This window comes from Meriones unguiculatus, chromosome 14 (genome assembly GCF_030254825.1).
Source record: "Meriones unguiculatus strain TT.TT164.6M chromosome 14, Bangor_MerUng_6.1, whole genome shotgun sequence".
NCBI lineage: Eukaryota > Metazoa > Chordata > Mammalia > Rodentia > Muridae > Meriones > Meriones unguiculatus.
Genome location: NC_083361.1, coordinates 2,615,769 through 2,633,467, shown reverse-complemented (window position 1 = coordinate 2,633,467; position 17,699 = coordinate 2,615,769).

Here is a 17,699-nt window from a genome sequence, read left to right as displayed (position 1 = left end):
CTAGTGTCTGACATAACTATGAGTTCAATAACTAGCAATTAACTTGCATTACTTAATATCCTATACAGTTTTTAATAGCAGTTTAAAAGTATTGGAAGTAACCTTGAATTTCTATCAATAAACTAAGGCTTAATACCAACGTATCAAAAATAGACTTTTTTGCATCAATATGCAAAATCCTATACCAGAGTTCAAATTAACCTTATTTGAGAATAACAAATAAAACCTTAAGTTGAGTAGATTCAATAATCTACCTTTTGTCTTATTCCTTTAAGATATCCCTGTATATTCCTTGTTTCACTTTGAATAACACCAGTAGTAATTTATAAACATCTCCCAATGACAATAAAATTCATAGCCATAGAAAACAACCAAAACATACCAAACCCCCTTTAAAGAAAATTGGACGCCGTTCTCATGGATTTCTTCCAGCTGACATTTTGGACATGTAGAAATCCTGTCTGAGGCCCAAATAAAATTGGGAAAAAATGGTTAATTAAGCATGCAATAACATTTGTGGTCCAGTCTTTGAATGTTGAGAAATTTTAGGCTTAATAAACATCCTGTTTGGAACAGTCTAAAATGCTGGACCAATTGAGATTAGTAGCTTTCTTTAAAGTTCTCTTGGGAGCAGGCTTTGATGAGAAACGGCAATTGAAGCAGTTGAGGCAGGAACAGCAGAATGCTGGAACATGCAAGATGCTGGAACAGATGTGTCAATGTCTCAGCATGCTGAAGAATGAATCCTTCAGGTTTGATCCAGCATATCTGGTGTCCAGTTCTTTTTTTCTGTACACATATATTTTCTCACAAGCATTATAGAGTTCTAAAATTATAAATGTATGAGATGTTCAGGATTTTACCTATGCCAACTAAAAGATTAGCATAATATATTTTGAGGATATTATAGCCAAGGATTTATTGGCCAAATATTGTTGGAGTTCTGGAGACATATTTTATGTCTCAGTCAGTTTTAGAGTTGTACCCATGTAAAGGGATCAGCAATATAAGTAACCATTATTAATGAACGTACAATCAGTATCATGTTAAAATCAAAACAAGATTGGATTAATCAAAATATCTTTTTAGGCTTTTGCGTGCCTGTTATATTATGCCAAGCTGCTATCTATTTCCCTAGAGAAGCTTCCCATTAGAGAGACAAGCTGGCTGCCTTGAGCAATAGAAAAATAAGAAACTTTATATAGTATTGCCCAGCATTGTGTTCTTGGTTAATTAAATAAATCCCATTGTCTACGTGGTGATTTGGGTATACAGCTGTTTAGGTTTAACAGCAGCGTTAATAAAATATAAACCAATAGCCAATAATAAACGCCAACTACAACAGGCATGGGGCGCACGTGGGAGTCCACTGAAGAGACCAAGAAGGAAATTTTTTATTTTCTGTAATTAAATGAAATGAAAAGAGAACACACCAAAAGCTATTGGTTGTGTATCATAAAGGAAAAACTAAGAGGGAAGTTTATAGTCCTAAACGTCTGCATTAAAAAAAGAAAATCAGATGCTTGGGCTCTGAAGATGGTTCACAAGTTAGAGCACTTACTGCTCTCCAAAAGACCCATGTGGAGAAGTTCAGGAAGTTGTCTCCCGTGCCAATGAGTTCCAGGCTCTTCCCCCCTTTTTACTCTAACAGGTTTAGTGTGTCTGGTTTTATGTTGAGGTCTTTGATCCACTTGAATTTTAGTTTTGTGCAGGGAGATAGATATGGATGTATTTGCATTTTTCTGCATGTAGACATCCAGTTAGACCAGCACCATTTGTTGAAGATGCTGTCTTTTTTTTTTTTTTTTTTCCCATTTTACATGTTTGGATATTTGTCAAAAATCAAGTTCCATAGGTGTGTGGGTTTATTTCTGGGTCCTCGATTTGATTCCATTGATCCACCATTCTGTTTCTATGCCAGGACCATGAAGTTTTTATTACTTTTGCTCTATATTAAAGCTTGAGATCAGGGATGGAGATACCTCCAGAAGAGCTCTTATTGCACAGGATTGTTTTAGCAATTCTGGGTTTTTTGTTTTGTTTTGTTTTTCTATATGATATTGAGAACTGTTCTTTCAAGTTCTGTAAAGAATTATGTTGGTATTTTGATGGGAATTGCATTGAATCTGTAAAACTGCTTTTGGCAAGATGGCCATTTTTTTTTTCAGTATGTTAATCCTACTGATCAACGAGCATGGGAATCTTTCCATCTTCTGATATCTTCTTCAATTCCTTTCTTTAGAGATTTTTTTTCAGGTCTTTCGCTTGCTTGGTTAGAGTCACACCAAGGTACTCTATTGGTGTGACAAATAACACAAGTTATTTGTGGCTATTGTGAATGGTGTTAAATCTGTTTCTAAATCCATACACTGTCCCCTACCGAGACAGCAACTCCCTCAGTGATTCTTTTCTTTCTTCCTAGATGTCACAGTAGTGCACACTGGTTTAAACACAGAAATTCCAGACTTCAAATCTGTGATCCATACATCAGAGAGACCATATAGTGTTTGTCATTCTGAACCTGTCTCACCTCACTCAGTCTATTCTCCAGTTCCATTAATTTTTCTGCAGATGCCACAATTTTACTTTCTTTTAGTGCTAATAGAATTCCATTGTGCAAATGGACTAATTTTCATTGACTGCTCTTTATTTGGTGGTCATTGTCAAGGGCGACCTGAGGAGCGAGCAGGCTCAGTGCACATCCTCAGAAGGAGACAGAAGATGGCGGCTACTGGTGGAGTGAAATTCTCATGGCACCTGATATTTTACAAAGACTTAATTATTTTTTAAATGTGTGTGTACGTGCATCTGTGTTTGTGGACACAGCATGTGTGTAGGTGTAGGCAGATTCCAGAAGAGGATGTTGGATTCCATGCAGCTGGAGTTCTAGAACACCAACAGCTCAGGCTCTAAGAAAAACAATCAATAAATGGAACCTCATGGAACTGAAAAGCTCTGTAAAGCAAAGGACACTGTCGTCAGAACAAAACGACAGCCTGCAGACTGGGAAAGGATCTTCACCAACCCTCTATCTGACAGAGGGCTGATATCCTGAATATATAAAGAACTCAAAAAGTTAAACACCAACAAACAAGTAATCCAATTAAAAAATGGGGTAGAGAGCTAAACAGAGAATTCTCAGAAGAGGAATATTGAATGGCAGAGAAACACTGAAAGAAATGTTCAACATCCTTAGTCATCAGGGTAATGCAAATCAAAATGACCCTGAGATTTCACTTTAGATCCAGCAGAATGACTAAAATCAAAAACTCAAGTGACAACACATGCTGGAGAGGATGTGGAGAAAGGGGAACCCTCCTCCACTACTGGTGGGAATGCAAACTTGCACAACCACTTTGGAAATGAATCTGACTATTTCTCAGACAATTAGGAATACTGCTACCTCAAGATCCAGCTATACCACTCCTGGGCATACATCCAAAAGATGCTCAAGTACACAACAAGGACATTTGCTCAACCATGTTCATAGCAGCTTTATTTGTAAAAGCCAGCATCTGGGAACAACCCAGATGTCACTCAACTGAGGAATGGATACAGAAATTGTGGAACATTTACATAATGGAATACTACTCAGCAATTAAAAATAAGGAAATCATGAGATTTATAGGCAAATGGTGAGAACTAGAAAAAAATCATCCTTTGTGAGGTAACCCAGAAGCAGAAAGATACATATGGTATATACTCACTTATAAGTGAATATTAGCCATATAATATAGGATAAACATAAAACCTAAAGTCTTAAAGAAGCTAAACAACAAGGAGGACCCTAGGGAAGATGCTAAAACTTCATTCAGAAGGTCTCTTTTGATTGCTTATATAAATCTTGATTCAATTTTGGTAGGTTGTACATGATTAGGAATTCATCCATACCTTTCAGATTTTCCAACTTTTGTAATGTGAGTTTTTGAAGCATTCCCTAATAACCTTCCAGATTTCATCCCGACCTGTTGCAATGATCCCCATTTTTTGTCTGTGTAAGAAAGGATGCAAAGTGTACATTGTTCTGTCTCCAAGCACTTATGTAATTCTGTAGTTTCTCTTGCTGTTGCTTTCCTGTCTTATAACATTATGATCTGATAGGTTTCAAAAATTATTTGGGTTTTTTTTTTTTGTTCCTGTTACAGCTTTTTTGTGGCCAATAATATGATTGATTTTACAGAAGGTTCCAAGAGCTCCTGAGAAGAATGTATATAATCCATCTATTAGATAAAACTGGCTTTGGTCACCTATTTGTTATCCCTGCCGTCAGTGAACTATACCACAGAGACTTCGGCTACTCCCACTATTACTCCAGAGGTCAGCACACTCACTTTACAGAGGCTCTGGTCACCCCAGAGGCCAGCCTGCCTGGAGCCTTTGCTCATTCTGCTGTCATCTGCTAAGGCCAGGTTACCTTGTTGTAGGATTAGACAATGTGACAGGTGAAGATGAAGGAAGAATAGTCATAAATGACTTCTTAGGGGGAAAGAAAAGGTGAGATACAACAGCCTTGCAAGTAAAGTACAAAATGTAAATGATAAATAGGTGTAACATGATACCAAAGGGGTTGTGTGTAGGCTTAGATTTTTCACCAAACCTACTTTACTCAGACACCTTTACCACCCTTCCAACCTCCAACCTTAGGTAGGAGATTAGTAGGGAAAAGGGCTTTAGTTCTCTTTTATTTACTTCCTGCTGATTAGGGTCGATGGGTCCTTAGAGGATTACCAAACTCAGTCCTCAGAATACCAGCAGTCCAGTCCACTGCTAACACCAAGACTAACACCAAGCACCAAACGAATTGGCATGATTCAGAAGATTCAGACAAGTCAGCGAAAGCTGCAAGACTCAGTTGGATTGCCCTGAGAAGTTCTCTGGAACATTTCTCTCAGCAAAGTCAAGTACTGAAGCACGAAGATCAGAGCAGCAATGTTGTTCCCAAACCCATCTCTCACTGTCCGTGGGCTTCTATATATCTTTTCTCCTCAGAGTCCACTCATGGATGTTCTTAGCTGACCAATGTCACGCCACTCTCATGAGACAGCTCGAAGCAAAACATCACATGACAAAACTGAGTTTTCAAAGAAGCAAGAAACTTCCATTTTAGTTGTGCCCTTAGAACTTCTTCCTTATTGAAATGTACCATGTCTTCCTCCCCTTAAATCATCCTCTCAGCAGACTCCACAAATGGACCAAGAGCAGGCAGTCAGTATCACACAAATCAGTGTTTCCTTCCAGACGGGATGAATTCCTGTGGCTGCAGTCCACTTCCTGCCAGAATTATCTGCTCTGAGGCTTCCTGCATGCAAGCTCCAGCCTCATCTCTGGTGTTGGGGAATCACTCTTCCCACACAGAGCACCTCTGTGGTTGATGCTCTGAGGGCTTGTGGAAGGCCGTGCTGCCCGGGCTGACTTCTGCTGCACCATCAAGATACTGTGCTATAGTCCAGGCCTCACTTCCCACAATCCAATGCAGCTTGATCAAGCAATGGTGGAGGAGAGTGGGCGGTGGTCTAGGATGAATTATCTCCTGGTCTCAGCTTCAGGCTCTCACACTACAGTTCTGTTTCTCTCTCCACTTCCTCCCCTGCTCTACCGATATCCATGCATGTCTCACCAGCCTCTGGTTGCATTTCTTCAGCCCACCCCTGTCCAGATCGTGTAGGGCCCACCCGTAAAAACACTTACCCATGGATCAGTTCACCCTACGTGGCGGCATGCACTGTTTAGTTTAGCTGGATACAGTAGCTTGGCTGCACCTTTGTAGCTAAATTCCCACAAGAGCTTGCTTCTCGTTAGCTATTTCTCCTATGGGTATAAGGTCTACCTACTGTTCTGTTTCTTATATTTAAATACAACTTACAGACACAGACTCCAAAATACCTTGTCACCCGGAAGTCTTTATTCTATGTCTTCTTTTCCTCATCATTCCCTTTTTCCCTTTTTAACTGTATTTTTATGTTCATTTTTTATTATATGTATTTGTTTTTTTCTTTCCTCCATTCATCAAGTTTTGTTTGTACATTTTTTCTAATATTTTATCTTTTCTCTACCACTTCAAAACATTTTCTCAGCTCTTTCTTTTCTTTTTAAAATCTTTTCTCCTTTCGCACTTTTCCTTTTCCTGCCCTCTACAATGATAAACACTTCACTTATTTACTATTTCTTTTTTCTAGTTTCAACTTTAACCATTTTGCTTTAATTTTTTGTTACTTACTTTATTTCATGTATTTGCCTGTGGTTGTATTGTGAGTGCATGTGTGCATGTGTAAGTGTGTACGTGGGTATGTGTGTTCATGTATGTGTGTGGTTGCATTGTGTGTTTTTAGTATACATGTAAACACCACATGTATGCAGGAACCCACAAAGCCAGAACAGACCATTGAATTACCTGGAACTGGACTTTGAGGAGGCTTTGGGCTGCCCTATGGGTGCTGGGTATTGAACCCAGATATTTTGCAAGACCAGTGAGCATGCCCAGCCTCTCAGCCGTCTCTGCAGACCCCTCATCTACTTTTCTATATTTGTATTAAATAATGTTTAACTTCATAGCTCAAACACATATTACTTGGCTGCATATTACTTGGCTCTAATCAACTATAAATATAGTGCCAAATCTGGGGCTCAGTCTTGGTCTCTGCTGTTGACAAAGCTGGCATTTGGTGGCAGCTGTAGCCATGTCAGTCTTGGTGAGTGGAAGTCCATATTGCTGAGCCTATACATAACCCCCATCTCTGCCACCATGGCTGCTTTGCCCAGGAATGGCTGAGGAAAGAGATGACTGTCCACAGAATGGGTCATCATCCTATCTACCTGATTGTTGAACTCCTCTTCAGCTGAGTTCACCATTTGGTAAGTATTTATGTGGGACATAAGGATTTTCACATCCTTCGTCCATTTGGAGATGTCTAGCCCCATACTTCTTCCCCAGGTGTCTTCATCAATTTTCCAACCATGTTCTTACCAAGTCCCTGGCCATCTAGAAAACCCATTGGCTACAGCCATGACTCAGGAAACAACCTCACATCTGGCCATTTCTCCCTCCAAACAGCATGTATGACCTGAATTTCATGTAACTTGCTGAACCTTCAAGACCTTCTGGTGCCCAGTCTCATATATACAGCTTCCATTTTAGAATAGCTTGCTGCTGTGCACATACTGCTTTATGGCTGGGTGGGTCAGATACGGTTTCATGATGGAAGCTCACATCACATGGTAACTTGGTATGCCACTGTCAAATGTTCAACTTCCACTAAGGCCCAATAACAGAGCAAGAGCTATCTTTCAAGGGACGAACAGTTGTCTGCTGACAATAGTAGAGCCTTGAAGAGCCTTGTTCTAAAATCCCAGAGTTCCCCTCTGTGATTCACATAGAGCATCCTGCCAAAGGATCCAAACAGCATTCTCATTTGCCATTGAAACCACAAGTATCACGAGGTCTTCTGGAACATACTGTCCATGTGGTAGAGCACCCTGCATGGCAGGCTGGACATATTAAAGAGCCTTCTCCTGTTCTAGGACCCACACAAGAATAACAGTTTTCTGAGTTACTTGGTATATTATCCAGAGTTATACAAGCAAGTGAGGAATGTGCTGTCTGCAGAATCCAAACTGGCCCACTAAACACCGTGCTTCTTTCTTGGTGGTGGGAGGGGCCAGCTTATCCTCCACCACAGGAGGAATGTCTCTGCATGCCTCACACCTCTGTACTTTGAAATTTTCAGTAATGTAGAACTCCATCAGATTTTCGGTTTCTTGCCCATCTTCTGATGTGTGTATGTGCTACTAACAAGTCTAAAGTGGTTATCTTCTCCTCACGTGGCTCAAGTAGCATAATGGCATCTATACAGTTAATATATGTAATCTATAGATAAGGAAGAGACAGACAATCAAGATCCATTCTAATGAAGTTATGACACAGGGCTAGGGAGTTAATATATCCCTGAGGTGCATCTGGAAAGGTATATTGCTGGCCTTGCCAACTGAAAGCAATTGCTTCTGGTGCTCCTCATGGACAGAGACCAAGAAAAATGACATTTGCTAGATCAATAGCAGCAAACCATGTACCAGGACTGGTTAATCTGCTCAGGTAAGGACATCTGGCATGGCAGCTGTCATAGGAGTCGCCACCTGGCTGAGTTTTCAGTACTCAACTGTCATTCTCCAGGCTCTATCTGTCTGCTGCACTGGCCAGAAAAGATAGCGAAAGAGAGGCGTGTTGGGAGCCACCACCCTGCATATTTCACGTCCTTGACGGTGGCACTAACCTATTCAGCTCCTCCTGAGATGTGATCTTGTCTTCAATTGACTATTTCCCCAGGTGATGACAAACCCAGCGGCTGCCTTGCATTAGGCTTTTCCTACCAGAATAGCCTTCATCTCACAGGTCAGGGAACCAATGTGGGCATTATGCCAGCTTGAAAGCCTGTCCATCCCACTCATACATTCTAGGACTGAGGAAATACCCCCAGATGAGTTCAGGGACTCACAGGACCTACTGTGAGCCAGACTTCATCAAAAACTATATTAATTACCTGACCTCCATAAGTCCCTCTTCAACTGGAGGGCCACAGTCTTTGGTGGGCTCTGCTGGAATCAGTGTCCGTTCTGAGCCAGTATCAGATAGACTTCCAGAAGCCTCATTATTTCTTTTCCCATGGTGTACAGTAACTATTGTGAACGGCCTTAGGGCCCTCTGGGCAAGGAGTGGAGGAAAGCAAACAGTAAAACTTAGGTATTTTATCAAGGTCGTCCCTTCTGGGGACCTGGCCATCCCTGTACTCAAGGGGTTGTGAGTCTGAAAACTGGCTGAAGTCTGTTTATTGGTTCACAGGCTAGGATTCCCTCTTGTCATGATTCAATGTAGTTGTCTTTCCTTGGTTTGATAAATTTTTCTGTTTATACATTTTTTTTTTAAAACACTAACATCATAATGAGAGCTTTGATTTGGCTTTCTGCAACAGTTTGTGTGCATCTAGAGCCGGTCAATGTTATGGCTTTGTTCACTGTTTCATTACCTTGTTCTGAGATACTAGAAATTGGTTAATTTTATCACAGAGCTCATTTTTCCCTTTGTCAACTTATCTAGAGATACTAGGAGCAACCAACTCACATGACCATTTTCTTATTTTCCCACAAAATTTCAAAAGTCTTATGTACAGAACAACTAAAGTACTTGCTTCTCACAATAAGTGAGTCAGGGTAATTAAGTGCATTTGTCTTCATGAGTTTGTTAAATAGCACACACTATGGGCTTTCTGTAGTTTCCAAGAGACTTAGTGACTATAGATAGGTGTTGAAAAATTGAAAGCCTGTTCCAGACATTTTTTTAAAAATCCATCCTTATTTTAGGGTTGTGCAACAGAGTTACATGCGTGTAACTGGTTCCACGTGGGAGATTTATTAAGGGAAGGGGAAAAGGAAGGGTAAAGGGCAGGGGGAAGGAAAAAGGGAAGGGAAGGGGCAAGGGGTCACAGAGATTGCCTCTGGGCAGGCAGGAGAGAAAGAGAGTGAGAGGAGGGGCTTTGAGTTCTCATAGAAGGGTATGCTGAGCATGCGGTGACTTCAGGTGGTCCGTAGGTGGCTTCACAGATGCCTGATATACAGTTTGTCAGGTCCCTTGGGGATGGCCGTAGAGATGCCTGTTTACGGATCCCAACACTTACACTTCTTTTTTTTATTTTAATTTTATTTTTTTCTTATTAGTTACATTTTATTAACTCTGTATCCCAGCCTTGTCCCACTCCCTCATTTTCTCCCAGTCCCTCCCTCCCTCCCTCATCTCCACCCTGCCCCTTTCTACGTCCACTGATGGGGGGGACCTCCTCCCCATTCATCTGATCCTGTTTTATCAGGTATCTTCAGGACTGGCTGCAAAGCCTTCCTCTGTGCCCTAACAGGACTGCTCCTCCCTTGAGGGTTGGGGAGGCCAAAGAGCCAGTCGTTGAATTCCTGTTAGAAATAGTCCTTGTTCCCCTCACTTTGGGAAACCAATTGGCTACTGAGCTACCACAGGCTACATCTGAGCAGAAGTTCTAGGTTCTATCCATACATGGTCCTTGGTGGAGTGTCAGTCTCAGAAAAGACCCTGTGCCCAGATATATTTGGTCCTTGTGGAGCTCCTATCCTTTCCCCATCAGACTAACTCCCCTTCTTTCTTATGATTCCCTGTACTCTGCCAAAGGTTTGGTCATAAGTCTTTGCTTTGAAAACATTGCTAGTTGGTCTTTCAGATGTGCTCAGTAGACTCCTGTCATACTTTCAATGCATATCCCATCTGTCTTTCTAAATGAGGATTGATCATCTTACCCCATGTCTGCTCTCTTGATTATCTTTTTTAGGTGTATAGATTTTATTATGTTTATCATATCTTATAGGTCTATATAAGTGAGTATATACCATGTTTGTCTTTCTCCTTCTGGGATATTTCACTCAGAATGATCTTTTCTAGATCCCACCATTTGCCTGCAAATTTCATGATTTCCTCCTTTTTGATTGATGAGTAGTATTCCATTGTGTAAAAATACCACAATTTCTGTACCCATTCTTCCGTTGATGGACATCTGGGTTGTTTCCAGGTTCTGGCTATTACAAATAAAGCTGCTATAAACATGGTTGAGCAAGTATCCCTTTTGTGTACTTGAGCAAACTTTGGGTATATACCTAGCAGTGGTATAGCTGGGTCTTGAGGAAGCACTATTCCTAATTGTCTTAGAAAGCACCAGATAGATTTCCAGAGTGGTTGTACCAGTTTACATTCCCACCAGCAGTGGAGGAGGGTTCCCCTTTCTCCACAACCTCTCCAGCATGTGTTGTCACTTGAGTTTTTCATCTTGGCCATTCTGATGGGTGTAAGGTGAAATCTCAGGGTCGTTTTGATTTGCATTTCCCTGATGGCTAATGAGGTTGAGCATTTCTTTTAGTGTTTCTCTGCCATTCTATATTCCTCTGTCGAGAATTCTCTGTTTAGCTCTGTTCCTCATTTTTTAATCGGATTACTTGGTTTGCTGCTTTTCAACTTCTTTAGTTTTTTGTATATACTGGATATTAGTCCTCTGTCAGATAAAGGGTTAGTGAAGATTCTTTCCGAATCTGTAGGCATTCGTTTTGTTTTGATGATGGTTTCCTTTGCTTTACAGAAGTTTTTCAGTTTCATGAAGTCCCATTTATTGATTGTTGCTCTTAGAGCCTGTGCTGTTGGTGTTCTGTTCAGGAAGTCGTCTCCTGTGCCAATGAGTTCTAGGCTGTTCCCCACTTTTTCTTCTAACAGATTTAGAGTATCTGGTTTTATGCTGAAGTCTTTGATCCACTTGGACTTTAGTTTTGTGCAGGGTGATAAATATAGATCTATTTTCATTTTTCTGCATGTGGACATCCAGTTGGGCCAGCACCATTTGTTGAAGATGCTGTCTTTTTTCCATTGAACAGTTTTGGCTTCTTTGTCAAAAATCGAGTATTCATAGGTGTGTGGGTTTATTTCTGGGTCTTCTATTCGGTTCCATTGATCCTCCTTTCTGTTTTTATGCCAATACCATGCAGTTTTTATTACTATTGCTCTGTAGTACAACTTGAGATCGGGATGGAGATACCTCCAGATGATTTGTTGTTGTACAGAATCATTTTGGAGATTCTAGGTTTTTTATTTCTTCATATGAAGCTGAGAATCTTTTTTTCAAGGTCTGTAAAGAATTGAGTTGGCATTTTGATGGGAATTGCATTGAATATGTAGATTGCTTTTGGCAGTATGGCCATTTTCACAATGTTAATCCTACCAATCCATGAGCACAGGAGATCTTTCCATCTTCTAATATCTTCTTCAATTTCTTTCTTCAGAGACTTGAAGTTTTTCTCAAACAGGTCTTTCACTTGCTTGGTTAGTGTCATCCCAAGGTACTTTATGTTATTAGTGGCTATTGTGAAGGGTGTTGTTTCCCTAATTTCTTTCTTGGCCCTTTTGTCTTTGGTATACAGGAGGGCTTCTGATTTTTTTGAGTTGATTTTGTATCCTGCCACTTTGCTGAAGGTGTTTATCAGCTGGCGGAGTTCTCTGGTTGAATTTTTGGGGTCGCTCATATACACTATCATATCATCTGCGAATAGTGACACTTTGACCTCTTCCTTTCTGATTTGTATCCCCTTGATCTCCTTTAGTTGTCTTATTGCTCTGGCTAGGACTTCAAGTACTATGTTGAAGAGGTATGGAGAGAGTGGGCAGCCTTGTCTTGTCCCTGATTTCAGTGGGATTGATTTAAGTTTCTCTCCATTGAGTTTGATGTTGGCTATAGGCTTGCTGTATATTGCCTTTACTATGTTTAGATATGTGCCTTGTATCCCTGATCTCTCCAAGACTTTAAACATGAATGGGTGTTGGACTTTGTCAAATGCTTTTTCAGCATCTAAGGAGATGATCATGTGGTTTTTCTCCTTCAGTTTGTTTATGTGGTGGATTACATTGATGGATTTCCATATGTTGAACCACCCCTGCATGCCTGGGATGAAGCCTACTTGGTCGTGGTGGATGATATCTTTGGTGTGTTCTTGATTCAGTTTGCAAGTATTTTATTGATGATTTTTGCGTCAATGTTCATAAGAGAGATAGGTCTGAAGTTCTCTTTTTTTGTTGGGTCTTTGTGAGGTTTAGGTATCAGGGTGACTGTCTCTTCATAGAATGAGTTTGGTAATGTACCTTCTGTTTCTATTTTGTGGAATAGTTTGAGGAGAATTGGTGTTAGCACTTCTTTGAAGGTCTGGTAGAATTCCACGCTGAAACCATCTGGCCCAGGGCTTTTTTTGGAGGGGAGACTGTGAATGACTGCTTCAATTTCCTTGGGGTTATATAGGGCTATTCAGTCTTTCTACCTGATCTTGACTTAATGTTGGAAGATGGAATCTATCAAGAAAATTGTCCATTTCATTTAGGTTTTCAAATTTTGTGGCATATAGGCTTTTGTAGTATGACCTAATGATTGTTTGAATTTCCTCAGTGTCTGTAGTTATGTCACCCTTCTTATCTCTGATTTTGCTGATTTGGATAGATTCTCTCTGCTTTTTAGTTAGTTTGGCTAAGAGTTTGTCTATCTTGTTGATTTTCTCAAAGAACCAGCTTTTTGTTTCATTGATTCTTTGAATAGTTTTATTTGTTTCTAATTGATTGATTTCAGCCCTGACTTTGATTATTCCAGCCGTCTGCTTCTCTTGGGTGTATCTGCTTCTTTTTTTTCTAGGGTTTTCAGTTGGGCCATTAAGTTGTTTGTATGTAATGTTATGAATTTCTTCTTGCAGGCACTTAGTGCTGTAACGTTTTCCCTGAGCACTGCTTTCAATGTGTCCCATAAATTTGGGTATGTTGTGCCTTCATTTTCATTGAATTCTAGGAAGTCTTTAATTTCTTTATTTCTTCCTTAACCCAGCTGTCATTGAGTAACAAGTTGTTCAGTTTCCATGTGGGTGTCGGCTTTTTGTTATTTCTGTTGTTGTTGAGGTCCAGCTTTAGTCCATGGTGGTCAGATACAATACAAGGGATTATTTTAATCTTTTTGTATCTATTGAGGCTTGCTTTATGACCAACTATATGGTCTATTTTGGAGAAGGTTCCATGTGGTGCTGAAAAGAAGGTATACTCTTTTGAGTTTGGATGAAAAGATCTGTAGACGTCTATTAGGTCCATTTGATTTAGGGTCTCTGTAAGTGTTTTTATTTTCCTATTTGTTTTCTGTCTAGTTGATCTATCCCTTGGTGAGAGTGGAGTGTTGAAGTCTCCCACTATTAGGGTATTAGGATCAATGTGTGATTTAAGCTTTAATATTGTTTCATTTACGAATGTAGGTGCTCTTGTATTTGGGGCATAGATATTCAAAATTGTGATGTCCTCTTGGTGGATTTTTCCTTTGATGAGAATATAGTGGCCCTCCTTATCTTTTTTGATTAACTTGGGTTGAAAGTCTATTTTATTAGATATTAGGATGGCTACTCCAGCTTGTTTTCTGGTACCATTTGCTTGAAAAACATTTTTCCAGCCCTTTACTCTGAGGTAGTGTTTATCTTTGTTGCATAGGTATGTTTCTTGTTGGATCCTGTTTCCGCGACCATTCTGTTAGTCTGTGTATTTTATTGGGGAGTTGAGTCCATTGATGTTGATAGAAACTAATGACCAACAATTGTTACTTACTTTAGATGTGGGGTTGGTGGTGTCACTGAGTTTCATTGCTTGTATTCTTTTTTTTTTGTTGTTGTGTAGTTATCTATTTCCTCTGTTTCCTTAGATGTAGTTGTTTTCTTTGGTTTGGAGTTTTCCTTCTAGTAACTTCTGTAGAGCTGGGTTACTATGTAGATATTGTTTAAATTTGGTTTTGTCTTGGAATATTTTGAATTCTCTGTCTATGTTGATTGAAAGTTTTGCTGGGTATAGTAGTCTGGGTTGGAATATGTGGTTCCTTAAGGACTGTATGATTTCAGCCCAGGCCCTTCTGGCTTTCATAGTTTCTGTTGAGAAGTATGGTGTGATTCTGATAGGTCTACCTTCATATGTTACTTTTTCCCTTGCTGCTTTTAGAATTTTTCTTTGTTCTGTAGGTTCAGTGTATTGACTATGATGTGACGTGAAGAATTTCTTTTCTGGTCTAGTCTACTTGGTGTTCTGTAGGCCTCTTGTATGTTCATGGCCATCTCCTTCTTTAAGTTGGGAAAGTTTTCTTCTATAATTTTCTTGAAAATATTTTCTGGACCTTTGAGCCTGATGTCTTCTTTTTCTTCTACTCCTATTATTCTTAGGTTTTGTCATTTCATGGTGTCCTTGATTTCTTGATGTTTTGTGTTTGGAACTTTTCTGATTTTATTTTTTCTTTGAGAGACGTGTCAATTTCCGCAAGTGTATCTTCGGCTCCTGAGAGTCTTTCTTCCATCTTTTGTATTCTGTTGGTGATGCTTACCTTTGTAGTTCCTGATCTTTTCTCTATGTTCTCCAGCTCCTGGTTTTTCTCTATTTGTGTTTTCTTTATTGATTCTAATTCTGTTTTCATGTCTTGCACCATTTCCTTCATCTGTTTGAATGTGGAGTCCTGCTTTTCAACGACAGCTTCTATTTTTTTGTCCGTTTCCTCTCTATGTATCACTAATTGTGCCTCGACTTCTTTGGGTATAATTGCCTGTATTTCTATGAGAGCTTTGTTTATGTCTTCTTTATTTGCCTTCATTTGTGTGGACATTTCTTTGAGAGCTTTGTGCATTTCTTCTTTGTTTGCCTCAATTTTCGTGGTCATTTCTCTGAGAGCATGATTTGTTTCCTCTTGGTTAGTCTCGATTTCTTTGGCTATTTCTCTGAGGGCTTTGTTCATTTCATCTTTATGGGCCTCTAATAGCTGGAGAAACATAGTTTTGAGGTCGTTTTCTTGTATAACTAGTGAATTGAAGTGTCCATTGTTTTGTGGGGTTGCTGGTGAGGTCATTATGTCCTGATTTTTGTTGGGAGTGTTCTTACGTCTACCTCTAGCCATCTGGTTATTTATAATCCTCACTGTTTGTTCCTTGAGATTGTAGTTAGGGCTATGATCGGCTCTTTCTGTTTTCTGGACTGTTTTTTTCAGGAAGATGAGAGAGGTTCACTGGTTTGGGATTGTGCACTATGGTTTCTGTTTTACCTAAGTAAGGAATGTGATGCTGGTGCTATTCGCGTGTGCTTTTAGTGGGCGCAGTGTGCATGCGCAGATTCTCTGACTATTGCTGTGGCCTGCAGGCCACTATTATGCAGTTCTGTCTGAGATCCAGGGATTGTTTGCCTGGATTACACTGGTGGACCCGCAAGGCAGAGGCTACAACGTTGGGGTCGCTATCCCAAGAATCCCTATGATGCCCACACTAGGGGTGTGGGTGGCAGGGATCTCATCTGGTTGCTTCTGTGGAGAGGCCCTGGGTCTGGGGCAAACTCTCCCTAGAAGGCTCACTCACTCTCTTGCAGGACCAGTTGGAATGCACAGGGGTTCCCCTTGCTCTCTACTCTCTGATTTGGTCCTGCTGCAGAAAGTGCATGGGTAGGCTAACAGTCAGCTCTGTGACACTGTGGCCGCAGGACTCAGTGTCCACCTTTCCTGTGTGCTGCCTCTCTGTCCTTTCCCTCTGCCAGGAGGGGTTATGTTGACTGGTCCTGGGGTGGCGCGGGAAAGAGTTAGGTTGAGTGTTCTCAATCCCAGATCCCGGGCCCAGATCTCTCTGCCAGAAGCAGCCTGGTGGTAGAACCTATGTTTGCTGATCCTGAAAGAGTACCGGGTAGGGTTGAGTGTCCTCAGATCCAGAGCTTGGGTTTCTCTGCTAGGGGCCGCTGGGTGAGCTGGAGAGAGGGTGCTATGTTCTTGGCAGGCTTTCTCTCTGTCCTTCCCCTCTGACCTTCCCCTCCGCTAGGGCAAGTTTATGGAGGTGCTCTCAGGGGATTGCCAGAAGGGGTTGGGGCTTCTCAGTCCGATCCTGAGCCAGGGTTTCTCTGCCAGGGGTCGGGGGTGCGCCGGTGATAGAACTTGCTGCTAGACCTTATTGCGCTGGACCCAGGAGAATCTCAGGACATGTAGAATGTCCACAGTCCCAGATCCCGAGCTGTAGTTTGTTTGCTAGGAGCAGCCGGCAGCACTGGAGTTCCAGCACTGTGAAGCCACTGTGCGCCTCTTTATCCTTCCGCTCTGCCGCGGCAGGGTTATGGCAGCGTTTGGGGGAGTGCCCGAAAGGATTGGGTTTTCTCTGCCCCAATCTCAGGTTGGGGTACAGACAATGTGGTCTGTGGCAGATTCTGCTGGCCGCCTCCTGCCTCCTCCCAAGAGGGAGTAGGGATTTTGAGCTGGGCGTGCAGCTGCTCTCCATGGGCGGCGGGTACCCGAGGTCAGCAAGACCTTCCAGGGAAAGACTGGGTGACCTGTGACCAGTCTCGCAACTTTGCTTCCCCATGGGTTTTTTTTTTTGTGTGTGTGACTGGGACTATGCTCTGGCACCCTTGTGCCCACCAATCAGCCTGGGAAAGTGATCGGGACACGCAGGCTTGTGGCACCAGCCTGGAGACCCAAAGCCCGCATTACTCGGGTTCTCTTCCGGGTTCTGGCTGTGCGGCCCGAGAGTGGATGGACCTGACCGATTCCCACGCCGTGGGAGCCTCCCCTCACCTGGGAAACACGATAGCTGTTGTTTTAGGGCCCAGAGTTCAGTCTCCTGGTCGCTGCACGGAGTGTGTTGTCCCGCTTCTCAGACACAGTGTTCTCCCGGCGCCGCCATCTTAGCCCCCCCTCCAACACTTACACTTCTTTTGCTCCAGAATCTCTTATATATTAGTCAGGGGTCTCTAGACCAGTTATTTTCAACCTGTAGGTCACAACCCTTACAGGAGTCACATATCAGATGTCCAGCATATCAGATATTTACATTACATTTCACAACAGTGCAAAATTACAATTATGAATTCGCAACAAAGTAATCTTATGGTCACCATAACACAAGGAATCATATTAAAGTTTCTCAGCATTAGGGAGTTTGAGAACCACTGCTCTAAAGAAACAGAACTGATAGAATAAATCTCTCTTTCTCTCTATCTATACCTCTATATTATATAAATACATATGAATTAGATATCTAATAAATACATGTTTATGTATATATATGTAAGCCTGTATGGCTTACGGGCTGTGGTCCAGCTAATCCAACAATGGCTGTCTACTATCAAAGGGTCA